Source organism: Carassius carassius, chromosome 46 (genome assembly GCF_963082965.1).
Source record: "Carassius carassius chromosome 46, fCarCar2.1, whole genome shotgun sequence".
NCBI lineage: Eukaryota > Metazoa > Chordata > Actinopteri > Cypriniformes > Cyprinidae > Carassius > Carassius carassius.
Genome location: NC_081800.1, coordinates 10,687,877 through 10,704,394, shown reverse-complemented (window position 1 = coordinate 10,704,394; position 16,518 = coordinate 10,687,877). Strand labels below are relative to the sequence as shown.

Genomic DNA, 16,518 nt, shown 5'->3' with positions numbered 1-16,518 from the left:
GACTCAAAAAGGTAACCAAGGTACGGTTTGGGACTGATGTATCCATCTATTGGCCCTTTGAGTACATCAATATTTGCAAGTGGATTCAGCACCCTGCTTCTCACAGACTTGATCAGGCTAACCAAGCTGTCACGTTGCTTAAGAGGATCTACTTGCTCTCCCTCAAATGCCTTGATGGCCAACTGTACCTCACCCAGCACTGACCTCAAAAAAGTCAGATACAAAATGTTTTGAGTATCACTATACATGGAATATAAAACCTCAGCCATGTAGCAGTGTTCACTGGACTTGGTAACCGAGAATTGCAGCCTAAGCTCCTCCCACTGGTCCAAAATGCGTGAAACTGCAGGTTCAATGGGGAGCCAACGTGTGGCACAGACCTTGGTAATCTGTAAAGGTTTTTCCCCACAGTTGATGGTCCCATATATGGCCTTGTAGGCCTCCTTGCGCTTTGGAGACACTGAAAACCAGTTATAAGTCTCTCGTACCAAGTATTCCACACTACGGGGGATGGTGTCATTGGAAGCATGACTTACAGCAAGCTGCAGAGAGTGGCACACACAGCGAATAAGAATCAGATCTTTGAGGCCATACTCTTCCTTCAGGACTTTATGGACCCCATTGTTAATCCCTGTCATAACAGAGGCATTGTCAGTCCCTATACCCAGGAGTTTCTCTTTTTTAAGAACACAACTTCTCGAGGAAAGCTACAACAGCACGGGCTATAGATCTGGCAACTCCTCCCTCCAATTCAACAAGCCCCAGAAATGTTGAGACAATTGTCTGCTTGGTGTCACTAAAGTACCTTATAACAACCCCCAGGTATTTAGAAACACTTATATCAGTGGACTCATCGAGGAGGAGGCTGAAACGCTGGTCACCCACATCTGCAACCAACTTTTTCATAAAGTATGGTGCTAGAACACCATCCTGTGCATCTTGAAATGGGTAGCAGAAGTGGAGTCTGAGAAAGCAGCTCTACATGCTTCTCCAATGTGATCACATGCTAGCATGGAACAGTGTTCAGCGATAGTTAATGCCATGGTGGCCTCAGCCTTTTTAGCAGAGTCAATTGTTTTAAGCATAAGTGGCAGTTTTTTTGGGGTGGAACTATCATAAGGCTTTGCCTTTTGAGTGTTTTTGAGTTGTTTTGTGTTTCTTTACATCGCTAAGCTTGGCGTAGAAATCAGCCTTACAATACAGACAGTATGCCCGTGTACTATCTCCAATAAACGGCTTTAACCAGCCTTTGAATTCAGGGTTTGATTCCCACTCCTTTCTGTATTTTTGAGTGTACAGTTTCGACATGATGAGCTAGCCAGTTAGTTTAGCTTATGTCACAGAGAGGCACAAACACCGAGTGGACGTGAGTAAGTGACTGAGGCTGTGTGAGTAAAAAAAATGCAGCGATTTATTTTTGTTTAGTGATTTAATTATTTTAGACAAAGAACATTTTACATTTTATATCCCATGCTGAATGTAAGCCAGGGCGGGATCAGGCGGTAGTTCGGTGGGTGCTTTGGGACGGGGGTGGGACCCACGGCAGCACCAGCTGCTCGTGGAGAAGAGTAAGAACGATATGTGATTTCACGTCAGAGAGTCTCCAAAAGTCTCCAATGACAACAGAAAAAGTTGTTAGATTTGTCGCTAGTCGCTTTTTTGAAAATGTGTCGCTAGAGGGGTCTGAATACTCGCTAAATATAGCGACAAAGGCGCTAAGTTGGCAACACTGCTATCAACGTGGCAGCCACGCCAAATAATGATGTCACGACGCCCAAGCCCTATTCGGTTGTTAAGTGATGAGGCCTCAACTCCCTTCACTTGAGAATACGACCTCAGCAGCTGTTTATGAGCACTGTTTATTCATATTTATAATTTAAGCTAAACGCTTTCAAACTTACGGTATACACTACAGTCTCCGTGCTCACAGTGTCCCAAACACAAATAATTTTTTTTTTTTTAATATATTTATATTTTCATTGTCTGGCTATCTGGGACTTCGGTATGGAGTTAAAGGTTAAGATTATAACTTTTTCGCTAGTATTCTATCACATTGTGAGTTTATATTAGCACCTTTTGTTGTTTTCTCGTGGTAACTGATAGAGCTTTTGGACACGGAAGCGCTGCTACGTGACGTCAGACTTAACAAGCGAATATGCCTTGTCGCTCCCCAGACAGCAGACGACTCCGATCCGGATCCGTTTTCAAACCGGCAAATCCGCGTTTCCCTTTCATAGGTCACTTCGATGCTGCAGTGACGTCACCATATGGCAACACCCCTCGGTGTGACGAATGTCTAAAGCCCTATACCATACCGCCAATCCTATTGGCCAAATAGCGCTTGGCACCACTGCCGAGGCACCGCACGAGGCTATGGCTTGTGGAGACATGTGCGACATGGATTATGAGCACAGCGCTGCGCTGGAATTTTCTCCACATCGCTCGCTCTCCCCTACCCTAGTGCAGGAAAAGAGCTTTGTTGTCTTTCCTCAAACAAGGATTTACAGCCCACCCCGGAGGCATATGATGCTATCTCCTTCGGTTGTGGACGATATGACGACGACATCTTATCCACCGCGGCCTCGGGGTCTGAGGACTTCACGGCTGACGCTAGCCCTCTCCCTCCTAGTGGACAGGAGAAGCGTGTTTCCCCCTCCTACAGCGAGCTGTTGGATGTGGTTTCTTGCGCGGTGGGTAAATTGGGGCTGGATTGGGAGGTTGAGAAGGCCGAGGCCCAACCTTCATCTAAGCTGGACGACCGTTTCCTAACTAGTCGTACACCTGCGCAGCCCCGAAGGCCCTTGCCTTTTTTCCCGGACCTCCAGTATGGCTGTTTCCAGGACCTCGAAACCTCCTGGAAACAGCCATACTCGGCACGCATCATGGCGTCTCGCCCCCTTCTTCCTTCTAAGGTGTGTCGAGTCACGTCCAGCCTCGTCAGGTAATCCTACATGGCCGCAGGCCAGGCGGCTGCTTCGCTCCACTCTATGGCGGTCCTTCAGGCCTAACAAGCGGAGCTCTTAAAGGAACTTGATGAGGGGGAGGGTATCACACCCAAGGCCATGAAAGAGCTGCGGCGAGCAAAGGATTTGGCGCTACGCGCTACCAAACATACTGCTCGAGCAGTGGGCCGTTCTATGGCTGGATTGATTATGGTCGAGCGCCACCTCTGGCTTAATTTCATCGATATCAAGGAAAAGGACAAATCTTTTCTTATGGACGCTCCTGTTTCCAAGGACGGTTTGTTTGGAGAGGCGGTCACTTCGGTGGTGGATTAATTTAGGGCAGCGAAACAGCAATCAGCCGCCTTCCTCCAGCTGATTCCCTTGCAGGCCTAGGGAGGTTGAATGCTGACAGGCGCCCACGCGTTCTTGCTCAACCTCCTCTCATCGCCAATGAGTTGCCTCACGATAAGAGCCTTCACCTATGGCGCCCCCTCGTAAGGATTGGGGTCCTAAGGTTTTTCCACCAGCTCGCCAGCAACAACGAAAGAGGTTAGACCTGAGCTCGATGGCTAATGCCTCTCGTTCTCGGGCCCCAAATAGCAGCTCCTGATACTCTCACTGCTTGCCAGAGACTGTGCCCTCCACTAGAGAGCGCTGTTGGACCGCTTTTGCGCATCCAACCCTCTCACTGCAGTCCCCACACTCAAACATTGACTGTCTCGCCGCAAAGGGCGCTTCGAGCAGCATTGGATCGAGTTATCATGCCGAGCGTTCCCTCAGACACTCTGCGCAATTAAGCTTTCAGAATCCGAGGGACGGTTCAAGGGTCTGGCAAAGACGGCCCGTTTATGACGGCTCACACAGCCGCCGCTTTTTCGCTAGCGGCAGAGCCCGATGTTCATCTTGTTGGATTAATTCCTGCCGTGGACACGCTTCAGGATTAGACACAACGAGACCCAACGACTTTGACGCATGCGCTTCCCCTGCTTACGAACGCCGCAAGCTTTTCGTGCCCGGACATTTTAACGCATATGAAAACGTTGCAGAAGGCGGAAATCTTGAATCCGCTAATGTTGTTTCGGGCCGCGTGGGAATGCTTGCCCGGCATTTCACCATGGGTGTTACGCACAATTCGTCACAGATACACCATTCAGTTTCGAAAAGGCCCCCCTCCTTTCCGCGGAATTCTTCCCACGGTTGTGAAGCCAAAGGAAATAGCGGTGCTGTGACAGGAGATGTCAGCTCTGCTGAGCAAAGGGGCTATAGAGGAAGTACACCCTTCTCAGATGGAGTCAGGTTTTTACAGTCGCTATTTTGTTGTGCCAAAAAAAGATGGCGGGTTGCGACCCATTTTGGATTTACGCTGTTTGAATCTTGCACTCAGGATGAGCAAATTCAAGATGTTAACGGTAAAGTCTATTTTGTCTCAGATTCAACCAAACAACTGGTTTGTCACGATCGATCTGAAGGATGCATATTTTCATATTCAGATCATCAAGAGACACAGGAAGTTCCTCAGATTCGCTTGAGAGGGCAAAGCGTATCAATACCGCGTTCTTCCCTTTGGCTTAGCTCTGGCTCCCCAAACTTTTTTAAAATGCATGGACTCTCACCGGGATCTTGTGCTGAATTATCTAAACAGCCTGGGCTTATGCACGAATTTCCAGAAGAGTATTTTAATTCCCTCTCAACGGATAACCTTTCTGGGAATAGACTTGAACTCTCGCGCATGCTCAGTCTATCGCGTCATGCGTGCGTCGCTTCAAAGCGGGTCGCACAGTGATGGTGAGCTTGTGCCTCAGACTTTTAGGTCTAATGGCAGCGGCATCCCCTGTAATCCATCTGGGATTACTTCATATGCGCCCTCCTCAGTGGTGGACGAAAAGTCGGAACATTTCACCCCGTTGTCTTCCGCATCGGACGATTTCGGTGACACGGAGGTGTGTTATGTCAATAAAACAGTGGATGTCAACCGAATTCCTTCTAGCCGGAGTTCGGCTGGGGATTTGTGCTTCCCGAGAGACTGTCATGACGGACGCGTCTTTGACCAGTTGGGGAGCTGTTTGTCAAGGGCGTCCAGCTCACGGACTGTGGATGGCGACACAACGCAGTTGGCATATAAACAGGTTGGAATTACTGGCAGTTTTTCTAGCTCTCCAGTACTTCTCGAATCTACTGATCGGCCATCATGTACTGCTCAGGTCAGACAACATAGCAGTTGTGTCGTATCTGAATCATCAAGGAGGATTACACTCTCGCCCCCTGTGCAGGCTGGTGAGAAATATTCTTCTTTGGTTTTAGAACAGATTTCTGTCGATCTGAGCGGTTCATGTCCCCGGACGTTTGAACCTCGGTGCGGATTTGCTATCCAGACAGACTCTGGAGCAGGGGGAATGGAGGTTGCACCCCCAAACGGTGAGCAAGAGTGGACTTATTCGTGTCGAGCATGACTACGCATTGCCCGCTGTGGTTCTCCCTATGCCCTCCATCGCCCCTGGGCTTGGATGCGTTTATTCACAATTGGCCCAGAACCAGCTTGTATGCTTTTCCCCCGATTCGTTTAATTCCAGCGGTGTTATCCAGGATACGGCTGGACAGAGTGGAGCAGCTGCTGCTGGTGGCTCCGTGGTGGCCCACACAGCTGTGGTTTGCGGACCTGATCAGTCTGTTAGCGAGCTCTCCATGGGATATTCCCCTCAGACAGGATTTACTATCGCAAGCACAGGGAATGATTTGGCACCCAAGGCCAGATCTATGGAAGCTGTGGGCGAGTTAGTATGTCCCGGTCTTTCTGTTGAAACCACCGAGACTATAATGAATTCTAGAGCAGCTTCTACGAGACGCTTTGTAACAGTTCTACAGTTACATTGGTCCCATTAGCACTCTAGCCAGTGAGATGCCTGGTAGCATAAAAAGGATAAGAGAACAAGTATGAGGTAGGAAGGATGTGTTAACCACATGGCGAAGCTTTCTCAATAATGCTTTCTTGTATTTTTGGCCCTGATTTGAGGAACCTGAGGTTCTTAAACTCAAGTGTAAGTACTCCTGTTAGTACTTTGGTTGTATATATGATGTTAGGCAATGTTTATGTAAATGAGAGAGGTAAATTTGTTAATGGTGTCACTAAGTTTGTTTGTTTGTTTGATGCAGAGGGTTCAACGTGCAGGCATTTGGAGGCAGCTCAATTGTAACTAGGACCTTGATCAAAAAGGGGATTAATTGTCTTCAGTTTGCCAATAACATCTTTGTCATCTATTGTACATTTTACAAGCTACAGTTGGTATGGTTCCTGGCAGATGTGTCCTCATCAACAATGCACTTAAGTACTATTTCATCTTGCTCCTACTATCCCTAAGAAGGAGTTCATAGTAGCGAAAGACGCCACTATGATTGTCTGGACTATTCAATGTCTCCCTTGCAACTGAATAACTATGCACATTGTAATATTACTGACTCTATGGTGATTTGTGGTGTAATACACATGGCTCATTGAAAAGTGAAGGTCTCTGGTCCCTTTATTTCTATATGTAGCATCAAAAGTGTTGTTAAAAGCAGGTGTTACAGCTTATATGCTTTCAAATGGAAACTGTTTACGACCTGGTGTGGAATTCGTAATATGGATCCAGTTTACTGCCCAGTGGCTTCAGTACTGGAGTTCCTTCAGCACCGTTTCTCTGATGGAGTAACGCCAGCCACTCTGAAAGTTTACGTAGCAGCCATTTCAGCTAACCACGTATATATAGATGGTACCTCAGTGGGCCGTAATCCTTTGCTTTCTCGTTTTATACAGGGTACGCGACGGCTGAGGCCTTTCCGCCCTGCGCGAGTTCCTTCATGGGATTTATCCATTGTGTTGCAAGGTTTATCAGGGCATCCGTTTGAGCCCTTGGAGATTATACCGGATAAAATCCTGACTCTAAAAACAGTTCTTCTTGTGGCTTTATCCTCCCTCAAGAGAGTTGGGGATTTACAGGCTCTTTCTGTTTCACCCTCGTGCATGGAATTTGCACCAGGTTCTGTGAAGTTATTGCTGCGACCGAGGCCTAATTATGTCCCTAAGGTCGCTTCTAACCCTTTCCGCTTTCAACAAGTGGTCTTGGAGGCTTTACCCCCTGCAGAGGCGGGGTCAGGAGATCTGAGTCTTTGCCCTGTCAGAACGCTAAAGACTTATGTTGATCGAACAGCCCCATGGCATGAGTCTGACAAGCTGTTTGTCTGTTTCGGACACAAGAATAAAGGCCATGCTGTCACAAAACAAAGCATGTTCCATTGGTTGGTGGAGGCAATATCTTTAGCCTATGAGGCGCACGGACTCGCTTTGCCCTAAGGAATTAGAGCTCATTCCACGGGAGCAGTGGCTTCTTCACAAGCTTTTCTCAATGGATCTTCTATGGATGATATCTGTGCTGCGGCAGGATGGTCCTGACCGAGCACTTTTATCAAGTTTTACAGTCTGGATGTGAGGACGGCTCCTGGCTCCCGGGTTCTCTCCGCTTGAGCAGATGCTTCCTTGGATCCCAGCTATCAGGTACGTCAGGCGTTATGGTATAGGGTTCCCATATGGTGGCATCACCACAGCATCGAAGTGACCTATGAAAGGGAACATCTCGGTTACGTATGTAACCACGTTTCCCTGAATAGGGAACAAGATACTGCGGTCCCGGCCGTTCCATACCTTGATAGCATTCTTCTTCTTCAGTTCATGAAATCTGAGCGAAATAGCTCGCGGCACCCAGGTATACGATGCGTACGCATGCGTGGGATGGTGCCAAGTGCTATTTGGCCAATAGGATTGGCAGTATGGTATAGGGCTTCAGACATTCGTCACACCGAGGGGTGTTCCCATACGGTGACGTCACCGCAGCATCTCGTTCCCTATTCAGGGAACCGTGGTTACATACATAACCGAGATGTACAGTCACATCCGTTTCACGGCTGTAACAAGGATCCAGCCCAGGTGTGGTTTCAGTGGGCGGGAACTACTGTCGCAGAGGGGCCGTGTCCGTGGAAACGAGCGTGCGTTTTCTTTTTTTTTCCGTTTTTTTTTTTTTTTTTTCGTTTTTTTTTTTTTCTGGAGTTCAGAACCGGAGAAGATGTCAAGACGGTCGAGGAAAATACAGACTGCTCGCTGTTATCCTCAAAAACCTCACCAAGGTATGACACACCGTGCGAATAAGCTGTTCTACTAATAAATCAATGTCTTATTATGCAGTGTAACTTACTCGATAACTTAAAGGTTTGGTGTTTTTATTGATCCTTAGATCTTTGTCAGACTGTATTGTTTGCGAACACTAAGGCCTATGTTATCAGAGGACTTGCTAACATGAAGAAAACGTCCAGAGGTCTGCAATTATACATAATTAACAAATGTTTAACTTAATTACTTAATTTAAACTTTAGTTATTTTAACTCTTTCTATAATTTTTTTTTTAAAGATCGCTGCGTGGTAATTATAGTGAGCTAACAACGTTTAAGTGCTAACTCTAAAACAGGATTAACGTTAGTTCACTTCTGAATTAAAATTTCCTTATTTTTGAGGAAAACATTCCAGAGTTTTTTCTCTATAATGGACTTAAGTGGGTTTCAATAGGGGAAAGATCCAAATTGCAGCTCCAGTGCAGTTTCAAAGGGCTGTACACGATCAGCTGAGGAAATGCTTGCATTTTTGATCCGTTTCCAACGGAACTGCACAGAGTACATGTGTGCAGTGCAGAGCTATGCAAGACAAGCATTTGATGACAAACCCAAATAATTGTCATTCCTTTTTTTTAGGAAATGACCGATCGTTTCGCTAAATAAGACCCTTCTTACTTATCTGGGATCATGTTTTGAAGATGCAATTTGGACCCCACTGAAGTCCACTATAAAGAGAGAAACCCTGGACGGTTTTCCTCAAAAACCTTAATTTCTTTTTGACTGAAGAAAGAAAGACAATAAATAAAGGGAATAAATTATGAGTAAATTAATTTAGAAGTGAGCTAATCATTTAAGACTGCTTGCATTTATTTGATCAAATATAAAGTTAAAAGTAATATTGTGAAATATTATTACAATGTTAAATAATTATTTTCTGTTTGAATGTATCTTAAGATGTAGTTTATTCCTGTAAATTTTCAGCATCATTACTGCAGTCTTCAAAGCATGATCCTTCAGAAATTATTCCAAAATGCAGGTTGAGTGCTGATTTATTTTGGTACTCAGTTATCAATAATGGTTCTTATAAAAAAAATAAAAATAAATAAAAAAGTTTTTGCTGCTTAAAATTTCCTGGAAACATTTTTATGATTCTTTGGTGAACAGAAAGTTCAAAAGAACATAATTTATTTGAAATATATTTTTGCAACATTATAAATGTTTTACTTCTATCAATTTAATGGCTATATGCCGAATGAAAACAGTCATATCTATTTAATAACACACATATCAAACATTTGAATGGTTGTATATCATGATTTTTGAACATATTAAAGAGTATAACTTTTAAATATTGATAATAATAATCAGAAATGTTTCTTGAGCAGCAAATCATCATATTAGAATGATTTCTGAAGGTCATGTGACACTGAAGACTGGAGGAATGATGCTGAAAATACAGATTTGATCACAGAAATAAAATAAATATTTTAACTGATTATAAGTTTTACATTTTTCATTAAAATATTATTTATGTGATGGAAAAGCTGAATAAATAACTTTTTATTCATCAATAAATCCTAAAAAAAAAGTATCACATGCCCCCCCACCCCCCCCACAAAAAAAACCTGAATTGAAAAAATTTAATAAAAAAATAAGCAGCACAACGTTTCCAAAACCGAGCTTTGATCAAAGCAATAAATAATATTTTGAAGGATGTTAAGATAGAAAACCATTATATGAAATGTGACATTTTTGAACTTTTTCTTCCGGCTTTGCTACCGTTCGGACGTTCTAGCTTACTGCTCTGCGCTTTGCTTCGTATTTCTGTACATTTCTCTGATTTTTCTAAGATTTCTACATCAGCAGGTCAGCACAGTGCTCAAACAACAGATTTTTGGCACAAACGCTAAAACTAAAAACTCTTTGGGACTGGAATAATACTACAAAAAGAAGACTTTGCCTCCCACTGCCAGCAGCTTACATTCCGGAGACGGGAAAACAACTGCCTACATTCAAACAAAAGAGAGAAAAAATGCCTCCTGTTGGATCTACTTGTTTCATGAACTGCTGCAAACTTCTACAAAGGATTGTGATTCTTGAAACAAAGTTATTTGCTGGACTTCAAAAACAGACGGAACACTTAGCAGACTGTCGTCATGGACCCTTTCAGCATACAGCCGGTGAGTCCCATGAATCTTCTGAATCTCAACAGTTTATACCAAGTGTAGAGGAACAAGCCGAAACTGATCGCCACGCTAATCGATGGCACAAACAGGGAGCGAGACCCAAAGGAACACGAGACATCAGATTGTCACGAGTTTCTCGTATTGCTGCCGTAGCTTCCTCTACCCCAGATTCGACTATGACAAGGCTTGTGAATACTGGCATTCAACCACCCCCTATACATCTTGAGAACAGATTTGAAGCATTAATGAATGTGGGTGAGGAATCCCCAAATGTGATTAAACATCTATTGGATCAGCCAGCAGCTAACACAGCTACTAACAGGCGCTCAAGGTCGAGCAGACAGTGGCATTCAGCTCAGAGCGCAGCCGAGCCCAGGACTCTGATAGTGGGTGACTCTGTTATCAGAAACATCCGCAGCAGGACCACAACAACATGCTGCCTTCCTCAAGCAATGGTCTCTGATGTGAACAAGAAACTTCAGAACATTCTGATGAAGCACAAGACTGCAAATCGAATCATCATCCATATGGGAAAGAATGATATTCGGAAAGAGCAGTCAGAACTCCTTAAGAAGGACTTCAGTGAACTCTTTGAAACACTTCGAAACTATTATGCATCAAACTAAGATTGATGTAACTTCACTTACATGAGTGTCTGCAGGACTGTTAGGAGAAGTGGGGGTGTAGCTGCTCTATTTAAAGATGTCTATCAATGCAAGCAAGTGTCATTTGGTCAGTACTTTCTCTTTAGAATATCTAGGGTTTTTTCTGAAAGGTGCTCCACGCATTCTGTTTATTATTATTTACAGGCCTCCAAAATACTCTCCAGCCTTTGTTGAAGAGGTCACAGAAATGTTATCAATGATTTCCCTAGAGCTTGACTGTTTTGCTATTGCAGGGGATTTTAATATTCACATAGATAATGCAGAAAACAAAACTACAAAAGAAATGATAACGGTTCTAAACACTTTTGACTTGACTCCTCATGTGCATGGACCCACACACAAAGGTGGACACACTCTAGACTTAATCATCAGTAGGAGTCTACACATTTCATCCATTGTTATTAAGGACATAGCACTATCTGATCACTTCTGTATTTTCTTTGAAATTTTGATGTCTGCTACAACTGAATCTAGATCGGTCTCTGTCAGAAGGAGATGCATTAACGAGAGCACAAGTGTACTATTTATGGAGGCTATATCTTTAACACCAAGCATTTCTGCAGACTCTGTTGATACTCTCCTTGATTCCTTTAACTCAAAAGTTAAGAATGTTATTGATGTTATTGCTCCAATAATAGTCAGTAAGAAAACAAACAGACAGAAATCAGTTTGGAGAAGATCAACAGCAGTTCATACTATGAAAAAGACAATGCAGAAAAGCAGAGCGGATGTGGCGGAAGACAAAACTTGAAATTCACTATAGCATCTATAAAGACTGCCTTCATGCTTTTAATGTGAAACTAGCCACAGCTAGACAGAATTTCTTCTCAAACCTTATAAACAGTAATTTAACACTCATACTCTTTTTGCCACTGTTGAGAGACTGACAAACCCCCCAAGTCAGATTCCCAGTGAAATGCTCTCAGACAGCAAATGCAATGAGTTTGCATCCTTCTTTTCTGAGATCATCAATATCAGGAAGGCGATTAGCACCTCCTCAAGTAATGCAGAGGTCAGACAGATTATGCCACAATATCAAAAAGATACTATGTCTATTTTTGAAGCAATAGCAAAATTCTGGAAGACATAGTGCAGCACCTAAAATCGTCAACCTGCTATCTTGACACACTTCCCACATCTTTTTTCAAAAGTGTGCTTAACTGCTTAGAAGCAGATCTTTTAGAAGTGGTTGAATGCCTCACTTCTTTCTGGGACATTTCCAAACTCCTTAAAAACTGCAGTTGTTAAGCCCCTCCTGAAAAAGAGCAATCTTGATAACACCATTTTGAGCAATTTTAGACCAATTTCTAATCTTCCTTTTATAGGCAAAATTATAGAAAAGGTCATTTTTAATCAGCTGAACAAATACTTAAACTCAAATGGATACCTGGACAATTTTCAATCTGGTTTTCGACCGCATCACAGCAAAGAGACAGCACTCAATAAGATAATAAATGATATTCGCTTAAATTGTGACTCTGGCAAAATATCGATACTGGTATTGCTAGATCTCATTGCTCATTTGACACTGTCGATCATAACATACTACTAGAGAGACTGGAAAACTGGGTCGGGCTTTCTGGGATGGTACTCAAATGGTTCAGGTCATACTTAGAAGGGAGAGGCTATTATGTGAGTATAGGAGAGCATAAATCTAAGTGGACGTCCATGACATGCGGAGTCCCACAAGGGTCAATTCTTGCACCGCTCTTGTTTAGCCTGTATGTGCTCCCACTAAGTCAAATAATGAGAAAGGCAATTTGGTTCTTTCACAGCTATGCTGATGATACCCAGATTTACCTAGCCTTATCTCCAAATGACTACAGCCCCATTGACTCCCTCTGCCAATGCATTGATGAAATTAATAGTTGAATGTGCCAGAACTTTCTTCAGTTAAACAAGGAAAAAACTGAAGTCATTGCATTTGGAAACAAAGATGAAGTGTTCAAGGTGAATGCATACCTTGACTCTAGGGGTCAAACAACTAAAAATCAAGTCAGGACAGGAATCTTGGTGTGATTCTGGAGACAGACCTTAGTTTCAGTATTCATGTCAAAGCAGTAACTAAATCAGCATACTATCATTTAAAAAAACATTGCAAGAATGAGATGTTTTGTTTCAAGTCAAGACTTGGAGAAATTAGTTCATGCCTTTATCACCAGCAGGGTGGACTATTGTAATGGGCTCCTCGCCGGCCTTACCAAAAAGACCATTAGATAGCTGCAGCTCATCCAGAAAGCTGCTGCCAGGATTCTGACTAGAACCAGAAAATCTGAGCATATCGCACCAGTCCTCAGGTCCTTACACTGGCTTCCAGTTACATTTAGGATTGATTTTAAAGTACTGTACTTTTACTCGTATATAAGTCACTAAATGACCTAGGACCGAAATATATTTCAGATATTCTCACAAAATATAAACCTAACAGAGCACTCAGATCATTAGGATCGAGTCAGTTAGAAATACCAAGGGTTCACACAAAACAAGGGGAGTCCGCCTTTAGTTACTATGCCGCCCGCAGTTGGAATCAAAACTCATCAGTTTAGCTGTGCATTTATTGAATGAGCACTGTGCAATGTCCAAACTGATTGCACTATATTTTCACAGTTTTTTTTTATTTTATTTTATGTAAAATCATTTTCTAACTGTTTTAAATTCATTTTAAATAAGTAAATTTTTAAATAATTAAAAAAGTTTCTTATTATTTTTCTTCATTATTATTTTACTTTCTTTTATGTAAAGCACTTTGAATTACCATTGTGTACGAAATGTGCTTTATAAATAAACTTGCCTTGCCTTGCCTATTACAGTTGATCAGATAAATGCTGGCTTGATAAGCAAGAGACATATTTCAAAAATATTAAAAATAGTAATGTGTCCAAACTTTTGACAGTACCTTATTAAGCAGACAGAACGTTCTCAGGGGCATCCTGAATGATAGAAACAGAGAGGGACATGTATTACATTATATTGTTTGATATGTTTTAATTTTTATATTTATAAAATCTTTGCCAAAAGATGCTTTTATTTCTGCTAACAGTATGCACCATTTTTATTGAGTAAATGTATTGAGAAATTGTCCAGCAACACTATATAACAATCTGTTTCAGTTGAATTACTGAAATAAATGAACTTTTCCATGACATTCTAATTTATTGAGATGTACCTGTACCTGATATGACAGTCATAGTCCTATATCAATGCTATAATAAGTCTGTGTGTCATTTTGGCACAATCTATTTTTAATCTCAAGTCGGTGGATAACGGAAGTGTATGTGTGACACTGTCACGTGCACTAATTTCCACAATGGAGCTTGTTAAAGGGTTAGTTCGCCCAATTTGCAAAATTATGTCATTAATAACTTACCCTCATGTTGTTCCAAACCCGTAAAACCTCCATTCATCTTTGGAACACAGTTTAAGATATTTTAGATTTAGTCCGAGAGCTCTCAGTCCCTCCATTGAAACTGTGTGTACGGACTACTGTCCATGTCCAGAAAGGTAAGAAAAACATCATCAAAGTAGTCCATGTGACATCAGCGGGTCAGTTACTAATCTAATGTTTTATGTGAAATATCTGATTCAGGCTAGTACTAAATAAAAAATAAGATGCATTTTGTATGATCCCTCTTTTGTCAAAAATGTTCAACATTTTGTAGATTCTGCAAGGTGTATGTAAACTTTTGACCTTATATGTGTGTGTATACAGTGTGTGTATGTACAGTATGCATGCATACATGTGTGTGTGTATGTGTGTGTGTATATATGGCTATAACATTTTTGTACATATGTCATGGTTTTTTTGCTTTGTTTTTTTAGAGACAAATGAAAAGGAGGGAACTGTCTTTATGCTGTGGAGTCAGACGGAGGGCTCACATTTACCTCAAAAACAGCATTGCAGAGGAATGTATTACTACTAGAACCAACTCAAGCACACAATGGTGACACATTTATAAGAACATTTCCCTGTGATATAAACATTTCCCTGTGGTAATTATTCAGATTATTCCCTTTCTCATTGTGTAGCACTGGTTTAAAGGGTTGTTCTGGTTTAAAATTAAAATTCTGTCATTAATTACTCCTGTAAGGTCTCCATTCATCTTCGGAACACAAATTAAGATATTTCTTGAAGAATTCCGAGACCTCTCTGACCCTTCAGCTGACACATAATAGCATGTGCTGCTCACGTTCAGTGCATGGATCCTCTCCAAAATACCACCATGGTGAAATCAAGGAGGGGGGGTACAAAAAGTATTCTCGTAGCTTCGTAAAATTATTGTTGAACCCCTGTTGTCACATGGATTATTTAACCGATCGTCTTGCCACGTTTCTGGACCTAGATTGTGGTAATTACATTGCTGTCTGTGGGAGGATCAGAGCTCTGATATGAATATTGTTTTAATAGAGTATTCAGTACAGTAATTGTCTATACATCTAAATCACTACTTTAAATGTTTTTTTTATCTTAAGAGCTTCGTATAACAACTTAGCAAAAAAATATATCAGTGCCATAAGACAGTAAAATATTTAATTATCTATTATATAAGATGCTTGTAACGATTGATTTAATGGTATTAATTATTTCTTCTTAAATACAGTCATAGTCTACTTATGTATTATTTGTATTATCAGGTAACTGTACAAATACCGTGGTATATGGACATTACTTTTTTATTTGTAACAAAGAAACATGCATTTTCTGTAAAGGTGTTCTGAAGGTGTTCTGTTATCAGTGTCCTTGTGGGATATGTCAACCACATGTTGACTCGGACCCGGTGTGTGTGTGTGCTGAATGGATTGACACACTCTGCTGAAGGATGACGGAGGGAAAAGTAGATTTTCCAATTGGCCCAGGCCAGATTTGGCCCAGATGAGTTTTGCTGTCTGGGTCCGCTCCGAATCTTGGAGACAAACACAGACTCGCCGACGGGACAACTGCTCTGCTGAAGGTAGGTCACAACAGTGAACAAAATGCGTCCACTGCATGGTACAGGGACGTTTCGTTTACTAAAAATATTAATTCAAGTACAGATTCGTTCACGAACGAAAACAAAAAAAAGTAGAACAATACAAGTTAAAAATCTTTCATACACCATTTGAGACTCATTTTTTATTTTATTTAAATAGACTCACATCTATTTTTTTATTATTCTTATGAACAGTAAAGGTTTTCATTTATTTTTGCGCAAATGGACGCTGCTTCAAAACTACCTGTAGAGTAATTCACGTCTGATTCAGCCTACCTAAATGCAAATCCCTAAACATATCTGTCAGATACTGTGATTAGGAATGTAGATATCATTTAATCTCATTTCTAAAACTAGTGTCGCTATTATTAGATAGATATAGTTGGAAGGTTTCATATGAATCATCATTATGCTGAGATTGTATTGTTTTGAGTGTGGTAGTTTTTTTTTTGTCTCCAGCAGAGGTCAGCTCTGATTAGCAAATGGTGGCACACTCGCTATCTATAAAAAACATATTTTTTGAAGCCTAGCAGACTGTAAAACAATCTCTCATCACAGCTAGCACTATCATGATGCTGACAAAGATGAAATATATGAAAGAAGATACTAGTCAATTGGC

At 41.8% G+C, this 16,518-nt stretch overlaps 1 long non-coding RNA gene across 2 annotated transcripts; it reads left to right on the top strand.

The window, feature by feature from the left end:
• The first annotated feature begins 8,016 nt into the window (after nucleotides 1-8,016).
• On the top strand, nucleotides 8,017-14,935 carry LOC132128947 (uncharacterized). 2 transcript variants are annotated; one of them, XR_009428422.1, is made up of 3 exons: nucleotides 8,017-8,099; nucleotides 8,207-8,287; nucleotides 14,752-14,935. It is a non-coding gene; the product is annotated as an uncharacterized LOC132128947 (long non-coding RNA). The 2 variants fall into 2 exon arrangements; XR_009428421.1 differs by lacking the exon at nucleotides 14,752-14,935 and adding an exon at nucleotides 8,718-8,917.
• The last annotated feature ends 1,583 nt before the right edge of the window (nucleotides 14,936-16,518 follow it).